We start from the raw sequence: 15,477 nt of genomic DNA on the forward strand, positions 1-15,477 counted from the left end.
ATGATAATGTTCTATTTTAAAGATCATCAACCGAAGCTATCTCCACCGAAATTACACTCTTAAGACACATAGACCAACAAAATAAATAAACGGAAACGAAGTACCCAAAATGGTATTTGCAGATTATGCCCAAAGTTTGAGAATATATGTAGATTAGAGAATGCAGAATATTTTATATGATATATGAAATAATACACATAAAATACATTTTAAACCAATAAGGGACAATTATACAGAAAGTGCACATGACAACACAACTGGGGAAAAAATAATAAACTCAGGGTTTTACTCGTTCTATTATCAGTGTCATAGGTGATCTCCTATCACTTTCTGAAATAGAAAAAATTCAAAATTATGAAGTAAAACCGCAGAGGAAAATAATCATAACTCTTCCCGCAGCAAAGGCTGAAGAAATTATCTTTAAGCCTTAGGTGATCTGCTTATTCAGAAAAAAAGTAACCAAGTAAAAAAAATGCTTTACATTAATTAAGCCTCATACTTTATAATTCAATAACGTGAGTGTTATTTCTTCCGCCCGTCACACCAATAATTTCCTTGGTAAGGTTGACACTGTTGTCGAAACTTCCAACTTCCAAACTTCTGTATACGTAACGCACCTTCTCTCAACTCCAAACGAACTTCTGCTAATTCAACTTATTTCTTCGAAATCCAACTTCAAAATGAACGTCCCTCTAAAAAATCAACCCTCTTTTATCTCCAACCAGGAGCATCTCATTTGCATATCGGGTGGTCACATTGTAGGCATATAAAGAGATAAGGAAGCCATTTTTGTTTCTTTCTTCTTCATTCATTCATTCCACGATCGACCCGTTGAATTATGCACACGTGCTAGTTAGGTAAGTCGCACGTTTCCCTACATACTTATTACGTACAACTCTTTCATTTACGTTTGTAAATAGGGTTCTTTACTCAATCACATCATTTGGTTTGATCATTACCAGAATGCAAAGAAACAACTTTTCTAGAAAAATTATGTCGATAATTTTAAATAATGTGTAAATATAAGTTTCCTGCAATAAGTATGTCGTTTTTTCATGATATATATATATATATATATATATATATATATATATATATATATACATACATAAAAAAACAACATTATTTTTACATTAACGTAATACAATAATCTATGTCAGAAAACAGAACTAAGATCAAATATCTGAGTGCACCGTTCTCTGAAAGCTATATAGATTTAACAATCCAGTAAACTTAAATTAAATACAAAACTATTAGATGAAAACGATGGGAATTTGTCTAGAATTTCAACATTACAGTCAATTTAACGCGCTTTTATTTTGCTCTTCTAAGGAAAATATGGCTGAGGACTTAAAGCGCAAAATATGTATACATTGAAGGTAATATGTTTGGCCAGCTTTCAGATCTAACTTTTACTACTGATCTTAGATGGAACACGTACATCAAATCCGTTGAAAAGATTACTTCTAAAATGTTGGGATTGTTCTACCGCTTCCTTAGATATATCACTCCTGATCCATAAGAGCCAAATACGTGAAAGGATAGAGTCTTGTTGCTTCATCTGGGAAGGAGGGTTTTGAAGCAGCTTATCCAGGCATTACTAAGTTAAAAATAGACGCTGTAGCATAGAAGGAGCTGCTTCTTTTCCACAGAAAAGGCGTTGCAAGCCTGCCTCTGTGACACATTTGTAGCCAAACCACACATATGGAACAGAAGCGTGTACAGGAAGAAATATTTTAAACTAAAAAACAAAACTGAAACTACTATTAACATACACTTAACTCAGATGTTTGTAATAGACAGAAATGGATAATTAATCGCCACTGTTTACTCTAAATAAAGTCATTCTGTATAATTCGCTAAATGTGAATTCTAGAATAAACCTTTACATCTGAATAGCCAATGAAATAATCGTAGTAATTAGAATAAATTGGAAAGGTACCCTCAGTTATTTTCGCAGCAAATTCGTCGTAGTGGAAAAGTAGAAGCACTTAATTACAAAAATGATTGCAATTATACGCGAATCACGATAAACAAAGACTATGAAATACTTGCCCCGATCTTAAGTGGGGGTTTCATAGTAAAAACTATTAAGTGGTTTAATGATCGTTCTTCAACAGTTCGCGATGACTTTTTCATTAGTTACTCTCTTCCTATATAATATAGCAGCTATTTTTAATAGTGAATAAAACCGAATGATAATACCCGGAAAACATGCATAGATTACTGGTATTGAGTTTGTCTTTTTTCGGTTCATGTGTGGAAGCAGCGTTTGTAAGATTGTATTTATATTTTGTAAAGGAATAATGCTGCTATTTTATTTTATATATCCAGATAGTAAATTTAGCTTAACCATTATTTATCATTCATTGATTTTTATAACTTAATACAATTTTTAAATATGTCGAAAATAAAGGGTTCAGCGTACCGTTAGCTCACGATTAGATAGATTAACGTGAGTAGTTGTTTAATAACAAAACCAAAATAACACAATCTTTGAGATATGAAACAGTTTTTTATTCATAATGTATTTTTAATTATATCTGCGGAAGAGGATCTTTTATGTAACCCGTTAAAGTGAAAGGTCAGTAGTAGATGCCCCAGCACATGTTTGTTATATTGTAAATATATGTTTTATCTGTGACGTAATTTTCTAGTAAATTTGCAGCAATCTTGGTAATGTCCTTAATGTGTTCGTTCCAATCCATAGTGTCTAATAATGTAAGACCGAAGCATTTGAAAGATAGACTGTAGGCAATCGTTCTTTTTTTAATTGTAAAAGTGTAGTGAAGTAGAAAAAAAAATAAAAAAAAATATATAAGACACAGCTGTTCCTTCCAAAAGGTCGATCTCTTCAACGTCCAAAAATAATTCACCATCACAAAAAGAATTCACCGTCACTTCTTCCAACCGTCGTTTCATTCTCTGCGCTCTTCACGCCTGCTTAAAAAAAAAAGTACCGTTTATATGCTGCCCATTTTACCACTTATGCAAATTGACTATCAACCAGAGCCATCTAGTATTCCATTTCTCCAAACAGCCAATTTGCAAAGGGGAACAACTCAAACCACACAGAGCCATCTAGTGTTCCATTTCTCTAAACATCCAATTTGCAAAGGGGAACAACTCAAACCACACGCCCCCTTGATCTACACGATAATCACATGTCAACCCATTACCTAGTCGCTCGACCAACATGGCGACCGTCTCTCTCGCTGCGATCTCTGCGGAGCCTCTTCGTGAACGTCGCTACTTGGCTCGACGTTGCTGTCTTCCTCTGATTACACCACTACCGGCCGCACACCAAGGATGTGTCGAGGGATGCCGTCGATAGATACATTGTTCGGGGACTGGACACTTGTCACAATGCCCCTCCCCCAGCGTGTGGTACAGCGAGCATCAGGAGGTTTGATCCACACTTCCTCTCCCACTCGCACAGTCGCTCGCTTCTCGCCTTCCTCCGCGGGTACCTGGGGATGCGGCCACTCGTACTTGCAGACTGCCCTCTGTGGCACTGACTCCACTTTTTGCCCTGACTTTGGAGCCATATTATACCAGAAGACAGCTTCTGGCAGCGAAATCTGGCCCTTTCAGCTATAGCCTTAATGGTCCTGTGATGCCGCTCCACAATTCCGTTTCCGCCTGGTCTATATGCAGCCCTGAAATAGCGCCGCACTCCCCACTTATCCAATACATTCTTCATGGCAGCTGAGCGAAAGGCAGTTCAATTCTCCATTAGCACTTTCGTCACTGGACCCCTCTCCAAAAACATCTCTTCCAAGACCTTTGCAATTTCACCTGCATTTTCCGCCTTGATCTCCTTCCAAATGGCTACTCTTCCTGGTCAACAGTCGACCATTGACAGATACGGCCTCTGTCGATAGTGCGTTACGTCTATCGCCAACCTGCTCCAGTTCTCTGCCACCTGAACCTCACCAGCTTCGTGTCTACTCGACGCAGGGTCGATTGATTGACACCGGCTGCATCTCTCAACCACTGTCCTAACGGCCTCCTTTGTGATTCTGGGGTCCAGCTTCCTGGCCAAGAACAAGGTTCTATCCACTCCAAAATGGTGCATGTCATGCAAACTCTTCAGAGTTTCTTCATTCAAACAACATATTGCAACAGCCGCCTCATTCGTCACCTTTAGCCAGGTCTTCTGTACCCTCGTCATCACATCTGCTCTGTTCTTCGCTGAAGGAAAGATAGTGACCCTAAGTTGAAGATCAAATTCCCTAATCAGCTCCCTTAACATCATCAATCGACGCTTTACAAGCATCTCCGCAGCGCCTTTCGTCTTCACCATCCTTTCTCCTGTAGCTTCGGACTGGATCCAAGAGAACACAGTGGCGTAGTCGGTCCTGACCTCAACGTTCTGTAACCCCCATTTCAAGGCTAAGTTGATGCCCTTCATAACCGTATCCAGTTCCGCCACATTTATGTGAGCCACATCGTCCTTCTTCCGTAACCAAGCAGCATCTTCTGCAGTAACACTACCTATCTTCAAGGTGGCCTCCACTGCTATACAGCTTGCATCACACCACACAATACCTTCTGCACTGTTGGGTACATGCCAAACACCTCTCACTGGATCCTCCCTCTTCACCTCCTCAATAATCTCTCTCATAATGTCCACAGTCTCTTTATCAACTTCATCCTCCCACTTTGCTCCACTAGCTAGCCTTTTGATATAACTACATGCAGTCCGTAGCCATCCTGCAATAGGGTAATGGCGCACCAGTATTCCGCATATTGAGAAGAGTTCTTGCCTGCTCAATTGTTCCGACACCTCCGGGATCTCATTTCCCCTCCGGAACACTAACCGTCCTATCTGGTCCTTTCTTAGTTGGAGCCCTAACACAGCTCCTCCCTCCAAGGATTCCAGCCGTTTTGCAATTAGCACAAAGCTGTTGAGGTGTTTTACTACGTCCTCCGCAGTTGTTACCGTCTCATCCACCAAAATATCATAAATGTCGGAACTGGTGGCTCTTCTGACTGCGTCCTCCTTGCTTAGCACCGTTTTGAGGATCGCTGCCATGATTTTTGGTGCAGAATTCAGGCCAAAACCTAACCTAGTCAGGCAGTACGTTCGGCCCTTGTATCTGACCAGCTGGTATTTCCAGAATTCCTGTGAAATGTGGATCTTTAGGTATGCAGATTTTAAATCCAAAATCGTCGCAGCCTTCTGAATCTGCCTCCGCTCTCGCATGCTCTCTCCGCACCCGTCCATCACATCGCCTCCCCTGTGACACGCAACGTGTACGTTCAGCTCCCTGAAGTCCAGTACTGGCCGAACTTTTTGTTTTGTGGGCTGAACAACCGCCATTAACGGCAGCACACCTTCTACCTTCTCTGTCCATTCTCTTAAAATCCCCTCTGAGATCCATCGGTCCACCTCCTTCTCAAATCCAACTCTTGTGCCTCCTCGCAACGTATGCTCGTAGCATTCCACTCTGTTGTTCAGTATGGGAGGTTCTTCCTTCCATGCCCAGGTACTGTCCATTTCTCACCATCAAAGTGTGCAGAGAAATCTTGGTCCTCTATCGTGCAACTTTTGTCTGACCCGGCCGTTCCTGTGACACCTTTTTCGAATTGCACACCTGCAGCCCATTGATGTCCTCCAAATTTCACGGAATTCCTATATACCGTAACGCCCCCTAGTCGAGCAATTGTGTCCATCCCTAGCACCACATCAACACCAGTGACAATTTTGTTAATAACAATCGCCTGGATTGTTATAGACATCCCACGTACCATCAACCGAACGATACTTGTGCCATTGCACTTCACCTCTCTGCCGTCAACTGCCGTAATGCTGCTGGTTCCATTGCATGTGTCAACCATGTCTTTGGTGACAATTGTTGAAGTACAGCCCGTGTCGACAAGGGCTTTTGCACTTCGTCCATTTAGGGTCACCTCTACTTGTGGTGACATACCCTGAAGCGCCTTCATCGAATAAGTGGGGTAGCCACCGGCGCAGTGGCTTCCCCCTGTTCGTTTCCCTGCGGACAGAATCTGCTGATGTGGCCGACTTCCCCACAGCGGTAACACGTGACTTCTGGCTTTGGCTCCCTGCACTCCCTACCCATATGGGGTCCTTGGCATCGGTAGCATCTGCCAGAGAATCTGGGTCTCTGCCACAGTCCTCTCTGCTTTTCGTCCTTCACAATTTCCTGCTGCAGTTTGCGTTGAGCGACAGCTACGATTCCCTGCTCACTCTCTTTTTTCCTGCCCAGCACGCTAGCCTGTGTAATCAACTCCGCCACCTCTATAGTATTTACACCGGGCAGTTGCTGCAGAGCTATAGAAATATGGTCCGGGAAGCCATTGATAAAGGCCATATTAACTATGTGCCGACGGCATCCTCCATTTAATTATGCTAGTCCCGTCAACCTCCTGATATTGTTGGCGTAAATATCGACAGGCTCTCCGGTCCGCACCATACGGTTTAGTTTGCCATATGCCACAAACGGTCCTTAGGTAAATGCTTCCTTCAACTTTTCCTCAATGGCGTCAACAGACAGTCGATCCTCATCCCGCATCTCCAGATATAGGACCAGAGCCTCACCGTCAAGATACAGCGGTATCAAGCTGGCTACATCCGCGATGTCCTGCAACTTAGCGACAAGTTTAACCTTGGTCATCCAGGTTATTACATCTCCCTCTCCAGAGAACGTCTTAATCATTTAACATTGGTTAACAAAAACTATATTGTTATGAAGGAATGAAAAATACTGAAAGTACAGGAGCCCTAACTCTTTAGTAGCGCTTAGAGTTGCTGCTCCATCATCAGTTGTATAATATCGGGATTATTGCAGTAGAATTTTGAGCATAGAAAGGGACCCTGAACTCAACTTTTGTGGGCTTTCACAAGGCCACGATAATTTAGATAAAGTGTCGGATGATGGTCTACTTGTGTTGCACGTTTGCAATTTTGCACCGCCAATTTGTACAGCAACTTTCACGCGTGAACTGAAACACTTTTTGAAAAATAAAAATGGCAGTCTAATCAAAATTTTCAATCAAATCAGGCGGAAACTTAAAACAAAACAAATTCCCCACCTCTTGACTAGAGAATCAAGACTAGAATCAGACGACTCGGCCCTTATGTGCTTTGGACTTTAGTTGCGACACATTTCTCTGACCCAAGCTGCACTCTAATCCAAAAAGACTTGGACATCATAGATACAGGACTCTCCCTTTATACTAGAGCGCAATGCTCGTATTATGTGACTTTAATGTCCATCAACATAATTGGCTTGGACTCTCTACTTACACGGACGCATCTGCATATAACTTCCCTGCTTCCCTATATTCCATTTCCTGTCACAGACAGTTACGTTTTCTACGCGTATCCTTGTTCAGCAATATAAACATGCCACACTTCTAGACACATTTCCGACCACACTTCCCAATGATTGTGTAACACATGCCCACATCCCACTCGGGAATGTTGATCACGCTATGATAATGGTAGAAATCGCCCTAAATTCTCGATCCAAAGTTGAAGAGCCATTGCTAAAAATGGCATAGTATTAGGAGAATACTAAATGTGAAAGCCATCCTGGATCACATCAGAGATGCAATTGAGGAAATATTATTTTCTTCCTGCAGATGTTTCTAAAGCTAATTTCCCTTCAACAGTTCGCATTTGTGAGACGTTGTTTATTATATGTACCAAGTTGATCTTAACGATAGCATAGACTCAACCATTATATGTTCTTTACAGATCACCGCACTGCCTTCCTTTTATCTCGCAATTCCTTAAAATTTCACTAGCTGACTTTCCGAAGACTCCGCCTGCTTTGCTTTCATCTTGCGATTTCTTAAAACGTCACTAGCTGAAATTCAGAATACGATCACGTCTTTCTGTTAACGGTTAATAAAGAAAAGTCATTGGAACGGTGATGTTTTTAAAGCTAATTTCCCTTAAATGGTTTGACTTTTGGAGACGGAACTCTTATCGAGATAAGTCGCTGCTATAGTGCGTTTAAGTTTTACCTGTTTAGATTCCAATGCAAATAACTACATTTTATTTCAGTATTTAATTTTTATTTTTTGATTGTTTTAATTAATAATAGGTTTTCTCGTCAATAATGTTGTTCATTATATCTACCAAGTTGATCTTAAAGATAGCATAGACTCAACCATTAATTTTTTTATAGATCCCCGCCCTGCCCTCCTTTTATTTCGCAATTTCTTAAAACGTCACTAACTCGGAAGACTCCCCCAACTTTCCTTTTACCTTGCAATTTTTTAAAACGTCAATTGCTGAAGTTAAAATACGATCACGCCTTTCTTTTAACAGGTAATTAAAAAAACGTTTTTGGGGCGCTGATGTTTTTAAAGGTAATTCCCCGTCAAAGGTTTGCATTTTTGAGACGCAACTCTTTCGAGATAAGCCGCTGCTATATCAATTTTAATTTTTATCTTTTGAGATTTCAATGTTAATAACTACATTTTATTTCAATATTGAATTTATATTTTTATTTTTGGGCCTCTATTATTCCTAATATTTATTAATGACCTCCCCTACAAAACTGCCTGTGAGATGGGTATATATGCTGACGACACCACACTCTATAACAGGCATGACAAGAAAACAAATGAACACATAACTAAAGAAATGGCAAAAACACTAGAGGATGACCTCCAATCTGTAGTGGAATGGGGACAAAAATGGATGGTCACATTCAATGCTGCCAACACTAAACTGGTTTCCTTCAATAATTACAAGAAACCTTCTCTGCCACAAATAGCAATGGCCAGTGACTCCCTATTTGAGAATACATCTTTCAAACTGATTAATCTAACGTTCACAGGAAATATGAGTTGGAACAATTACATTGAAAACATTGCCAGGACCGCTGTGAAGAAGGTAGGCTTTCTTTACCGTGCTAGAAAACTACTGACACCTGAAAGTATCCTGTACCTCTATAAGGCCACCATTCGCCCATGTATGGAGTATAGCTGTCATATTTGGGCTGGTGCATCTGCTGCTAGTCTCTCGTTCCTTGACAAGGTTCAAAAGAGACTCGCCAATCCGATAGGCCCTGAACTGGCATTTAAGTTTCAGCCTCTGTCACATCGACGAAACGTTGCATCCCTCTGCCTGTTCTATAAGTATTTTAACGGTGAATGCTCTGACGAACTGCAGACACTTGTGCCCCCACAACGTAGACACCCTCGACAAACCTGACAGGCAGCTAAATCCTACCCCATGCAGGAAAGATCTGTAGATGTAAAATATATTTCTACTGCAGTAGTTTCTCCCCCAGAACCGCTAGACTCTGTAATTCCATTCCAGGTCCCTGCTTCCCCAACTGTACTGACATGCAGAAGTTCAAGTGTAACGTGAACCGACATCTTGCTCCCCAAATCCCAACATAGTGCCCCAGTAGTTGCTGCCCCTGATAGTAGCCCCCTACACCAATATTTTTTAATGGAGAGTAGAGAGCGCATTGTGGATGCGTTATCGACATTTCCCGTTACTCTCGCTTTTCTTTATTTGTCCCTCAGTCCTCATTTTTAATGAGTGATTTTTCTGACAAAGGGAGAAGAAAAAGCTGTATTCTAGGTTGACCGTATTTTGCGCGAACAGTCGCCAGAGATGTCGGAAATTTTCTTTTTCTATGTCTGTACTTGTAGCCATGCCACTAGTAAGGGCTGATGTTATCCGCCTGATAGTCAGAGATCCGAACCTTGGATAAATCACTAAGCAGGGTGTCCTATCAGAAGGTGCAAAGTACTGAGGATGTTGTATTGCCATTTGGTGAATGGATTCTGGACCATGCAGTAGTTCTGGTAGGGTCTCTCGATGCCATACTATGCGAGTCTCCCAGACCTTTTTTCTCAACTTACCCTGAACTATGTTCAGTTTCCGTTCTACCTCTTTTGGATCTTCCGACCACTCTGTTGTATCAGTTAAGATAAAAATAAATATAATAAGTCCTCAGACGTACCTCTCTATCGTACTGTATATCGATACTCAATGGCTGACTGGGATACCTTCTGTACATTTATATCAGCTCTACCTCTGCGTTCCATGATTAAAAAAGATTGTTCGTCTATAGTATCGGAACTTACCGAATGGTTAATTGCAGGGATAGACCGTTTCATACCCTCGAAAAATTCCAGCAAAAACCTAACCGCCAGCCATGGTCCTCCCCAGAAGCTTCGCCTGCGATTGCGCGCAGAAATCACTTTTCCCACTGCTCCCAACGTAATAGATGTATGAAAAATAAAGACGCTTTCAGGACTGCCAGCAATCATTGTAAGACAGGAATAAAGAATGCTCAGTCCGTCAAGTCCAAATTAGCGGAGCAACGGCTTGCTTCACACCAGCTTTGGCAAATAGCAAACAGAATTCTGAATAGAAGATTGTGCTCTATCCCAACAATCATCAATGGACCGGAGGTAATCTATTCAGCTTCAGACAAAGCCAAACTATTTGCCTAGAACTTTGCAGCTAATTCTACCATTTGCGATCAAGACCGCCAACCCCAATATTTCCTCCGGTTTAAGAAAACACGCTATGTGATATACAAATATATGCACGCGATGTTACAAAGCTAATCAAAACCCATGATTCCAGTAGTAGCTGATCAGCGGCTTTGTTCCCACCAGTTTTGGTAAATAACAAATAGGATCAGAACAGAAGTGCGGGTTCTATCACAATCATTATTAATGGGCTAGAGGTCATCAGCATCAAACAAGGCCAATCTATTTGCCCAGAACTTTGCAGCAAATTCCACCTCCAGCGACGAAAGCAATCAACTGTATTTCCTCCTATAACACACAACACGCTAGGTAACATACAAATATCTGTGCGTGAGATCGCCAAGCAAATCAAGAAACTTGATTCCAGTAAAACAACTATAATTATAGTTTTGAAAAAACTTCGACCAGAACTTGCCCCCATACTTACAAAACTGTTTAAGCATTGCCTTTAGGAGAACTGCTTTCAACACCCTGGAAAACCTCATCAGTATGCCCTGTATTTAAGAATTCAGGTGCTTAGTCGTCTCCCTCTCACTACAGGTCAATAAGTCTCCTGTGCGTCATGAGTAAGTTGCAGGAATATGTGTTAAATAGAGAAGAAATCAACCATCTCAGCAAAAAAAAAAAAAAACAACTTCTTAGTGACACTCAATATGGTTTCCGTTTCCGCTAGATCTACAGCAGATGTGCTTACCGTTATATCTCATAAGAGTAGCGAATCTCTCGACGGGGCAACTTTTCTAGGGCAATTGCTCTTGACATATCAAACGCTTTTGATAGGGTATCGCATGACGGTTTACTTCACAAGATCTCCAGCTATGGTATAGCTGGAAATATCTTCTCAATTATAATTTTTTTCTCTCTGATAGCTTTATAAGAGTAGTAGTTGATCGCGAAAATCAGTAGCTTACAGTATTAATGCTGGAGTCACTCAGGAATCCATCCTGGCCCCACCTCTCTTCCTGATCTACATTAATGATGTTCCAACTCAAATTCTTATATCATTCGTCGACATATATGCTGAAGACCCTACCACCTCTGTTAGCACATCTAAGACCGTACACGACCAAGTTCTCTCCTATTATCTCTCCTCTGATCTTGAGCACGTGGTACAACGGGGAAAGGAGTGACTTGTTACTTTCAATGCATCTAAAACCAAGCTTATACCTGTATATCATCAATGTTCTGACCCCTTTCTGGCATCAATTGAAATGAATGGCTCTCGTTTTGGGGAGGCCTCATGTTTTCAGAAGCTTCTGGGCTTGACCTTTACTCCTGATCTGAAATGGAACACCTACATATAATCTGTTCACAAGGCCGCTGAAAAATGGTGGAATCCTTCTATCGATCCAGTAGATGTCTCACTGCTGATGAAATTCTCTATCTCTATAAGAGCCAGATACGTCCAAGGATTGGGTACTGTTGCCACATCTGGAGAGGAGCTGCTAGAAAGGACGTCTGTCTTGATAGAGTTCAAAATAGACTGTGTAGCCTCGTAAAAGATGTTCTTTCCTCTTCTCTGCAACATTTATCTTACAGAAGAAATGTTGCGAGTTTTTCTCTGCTTTATCCTTATTTTCATAAATATAGCTCGACTGAGCTTAAATATTTGATCTAACCTCACCAAACTTTCACAAGAAACACTCGTCTAGCTGAAAATACCATCAATACTTCCCCCCACTCTTTATCTATGCTTTAACCTAAACGTAGATTCCATGAACAAAGCTTCCTTCTTTGAAGTGCACGCGTGTGGAACTGTCTTCTGTTTTCCTACTTTCCAGATGACTACAATCTGATTGTCTTAAGTCCAACGTAAACAAGTCCTTGATCAGCCGTTCCACTTAAGTTTACAAATTTACGAAATTTCCATTATTAACGATAACTATATTTCCCAATTGACAATTGTACACTCTTACCCCTTATCGTTGAGTGGTCTATGAGCCTTCTTAATGACGATTCCTATGTAAAAAATGAAACCACTGAATTTTTCAAAGGTGCAATTTAAATGCATGTTCCCAGGCAGAAGTCCTATAGAAAACCCCACCCTCTCCAATGGTGTAATACTACTTTTGCAGCTGACATTGCTCAAAGGCAGCATGCATACCGCAGATATATCTGACATAAGTTCAGTTAAAAAACAAACAAAATTTTATGGAAGTTAGAAGTAATTGTAATAAAGAAATAGTGACAGCTAAGAAAGAATATACCGAAACCACCAAAAATCGCATCGAAGCGGAGAGATAAGGAAATCGTGATTTCAAAAAAATCTACAACAGTGTAGTAAATAATGTGCAATTAACAAGTCCCCCACAATCCAACAATCCTGAGGTTGTTTGTACGGATACCAAGAAGGCTAACACGTTTTCCAGTCAGTTTGATTCAAACTTTACATTAGACTCAGCCAACAACTTCTTCCATGATTTTCTTTTGCAAACTGACACCGTATTAGATGATCTGGAAATCACCTTCTCAGATGCAGGAAATCAAAAAAAAACATAGACACGTCAAACGCGTATGGACTCTATCTAATCCCGGCTATACTATTTAGAAAACGCTCCTTTGAGGTTGCTCCAGTTTTACAACAAATGTCTCAATGAATCTTGCTTTCCTGACTGCTAGAAAATTTTTCTGTCGTACCTGTTTGCAGGAATTCTAATCAGGGTATCGTCCCATTAGCCTCTACCTTCTCTCCGCTAATACATCAGTACATAATTAATAAAGCTCTAGTCCATCACCTTACCGTTGCAAAACTTCTGATCGACCAACAATATGGATTTAGGGAAGCCCGTTCTACAGCAGATATCCTAACTTTAATCCCTGAACGTATGTACTATACACTGGACAATGCACGAGGAGGTTGGGGCAGTAGTCCTAGATATATCTAAGTGTTTTTGCAGAGTATGAAATTATAGTCTTTTCATGAAAATCAGATCATATAGTATCACTGGACGAATACTTTACATAATAAAATTCTTCTTAAATAAGAGAAAACTTCATGTGGTCCTCGACGGTCATATATAAAAACAATATGATATAAATTCGGGTGTACCTCAGGGGTCGGTCATTGGACAATTATTAATCCTAATATTCATAAATGACCTCTGATAAAATTGTCTCTTAGATAGGTATATTGCTGATGACCCCACCCTGTATAACAGAACCGGGTGTAAACGAATGAACACATACCTAAGGTAATGGCAGAAGATGGGGACAAAATGCTTACATAGGGGATCTTTCTACCGTATTATAAAGTTACTTACGCATGAAAGTACCCTGTACTTCTATACAACCAACATTCGCTCTGTGTGGAGCATTGTTGTCACATTTTGGTTGGTGTATCTGTTACTTGTCTTTCACTTTATTGACAGAATTCAAACGAGATTTGCCAACCTGATAAGTACTGAACTGTCATCTAATCATCCTTCGTTTACAAGCATATTAATCCTGGATGATCTGACGAACTACAAACCCCTGCATTCCCCCGAGGAAAATGCCCCTGTCACACCCAACAAGCAACAAAGTCCCGCCCTACACAGTTTAGATCTCTAGATATAAGAAAGCCTTCTACTCTAATATTTTCTGTGCTTTAACTGTTTGACACTGGAATTCCCTTCCTGGTTCCCGTTTCCTCAACTGTTCTGGCATGCAGAGGTTCTGATGTAATGTGAACAGACATATATGCTTATATGCATGATGTAATGTAAATGTATAAAGTAATAAAACAAACAAAAACACAATTTTTTAACAATGGAAACGCTCCACTATTTCAAGTGATTTAAATGTGTATTAAACTGAAGCATATATCGGCATCAAAATTTTAAACGAATAAGTAATCAAAAAAAAATATATCAGATCGACGAAAACTACTACGGAACTTCCCTATATGAAATTCGACAAGGACATCAAAATGACCATTCGAAGAAGTGAAAAATTAAAAATTACAAAAAAGATAATTAAGAATAAAACACCCTGCTAGTTAATAAAATCTGTCAGAATTTATATATATACATATATATATATATATATATATATATATATATATATATATATATATGTGTGTGTGTGTGTGTGTGTGGGTGTGTGTGTGTGTGCGTTCATGTCGTTTGTTAAATAACCAAGTTTGTATTTTTCATATCGTATTTTATTTAAACAGCTTAAGAACTTAAACAACTAGATCCTTTTTTTCTCACGAGTTTTCGTGCGTATAATACTATACTGAAAATTGGTTAATCTTGAGTAAAGGTGCCACTCTTATAAATCTTAGCAGTCCTTTTTAGCTGAAAACATCCTTACATCCACCTAGTATTTTTTGTAATATGCAAATATCGATACAGTTATTTTCACAAACTGAGTTTTGTGTTACGTAGACCTTCCCACCTACAAACATGTAAGACGCTTAGACGCATATGTAACTTTTAATATAAATTTACAAACCGTAATTATTGTTTTAAACAATGGTATTTTAATTTCGTTTTTAAGTTTCCACTCGTTTTACTTGGAACATACGTGAAATCAGAAAAAAACTAACCCGACTGCTGCTCTGGTGTTATTATAAATAACACACTGATATAAACAAATAACTTTTTTGAAACGTTTTTATTACTTGTTCCGCTCGTTTATGAATTAATTTGATTATATTCAATGTTAGTTATTTTCTTCTTTTATGGTTAAATTAATCGTTGCTTATTTGCATCCTACCTTACCTTAATTTGTTAAAATTATTATAAGTTAGTCAGATGAAGCAAATCGAAGCAATGCTATAAAGACATCAATCTAAATATCGCATTGGAAATGGAGGCATAAAATCAATATTTTACAAATTTGTTCTTAAAAATAGTCATTAAAACGAGCAGTTTAAATCATATAAATTTCAAAAGCAAACTTTTCTAAAATTCTTTCAATTCAGGCAAATGGTTGCTTTATTAATACAAAACCAATTTTAATTCATTTACTGTTATACTTATCCTCATATTATAT

This window comes from Euprymna scolopes, chromosome 19 (assembly GCF_053919585.1).
Source record: "Euprymna scolopes isolate OS-2025 chromosome 19, ASM5391958v1, whole genome shotgun sequence".
In the NCBI taxonomy this organism is placed as follows: Eukaryota; Metazoa; Mollusca; class Cephalopoda; order Sepiida; family Sepiolidae; genus Euprymna; species Euprymna scolopes.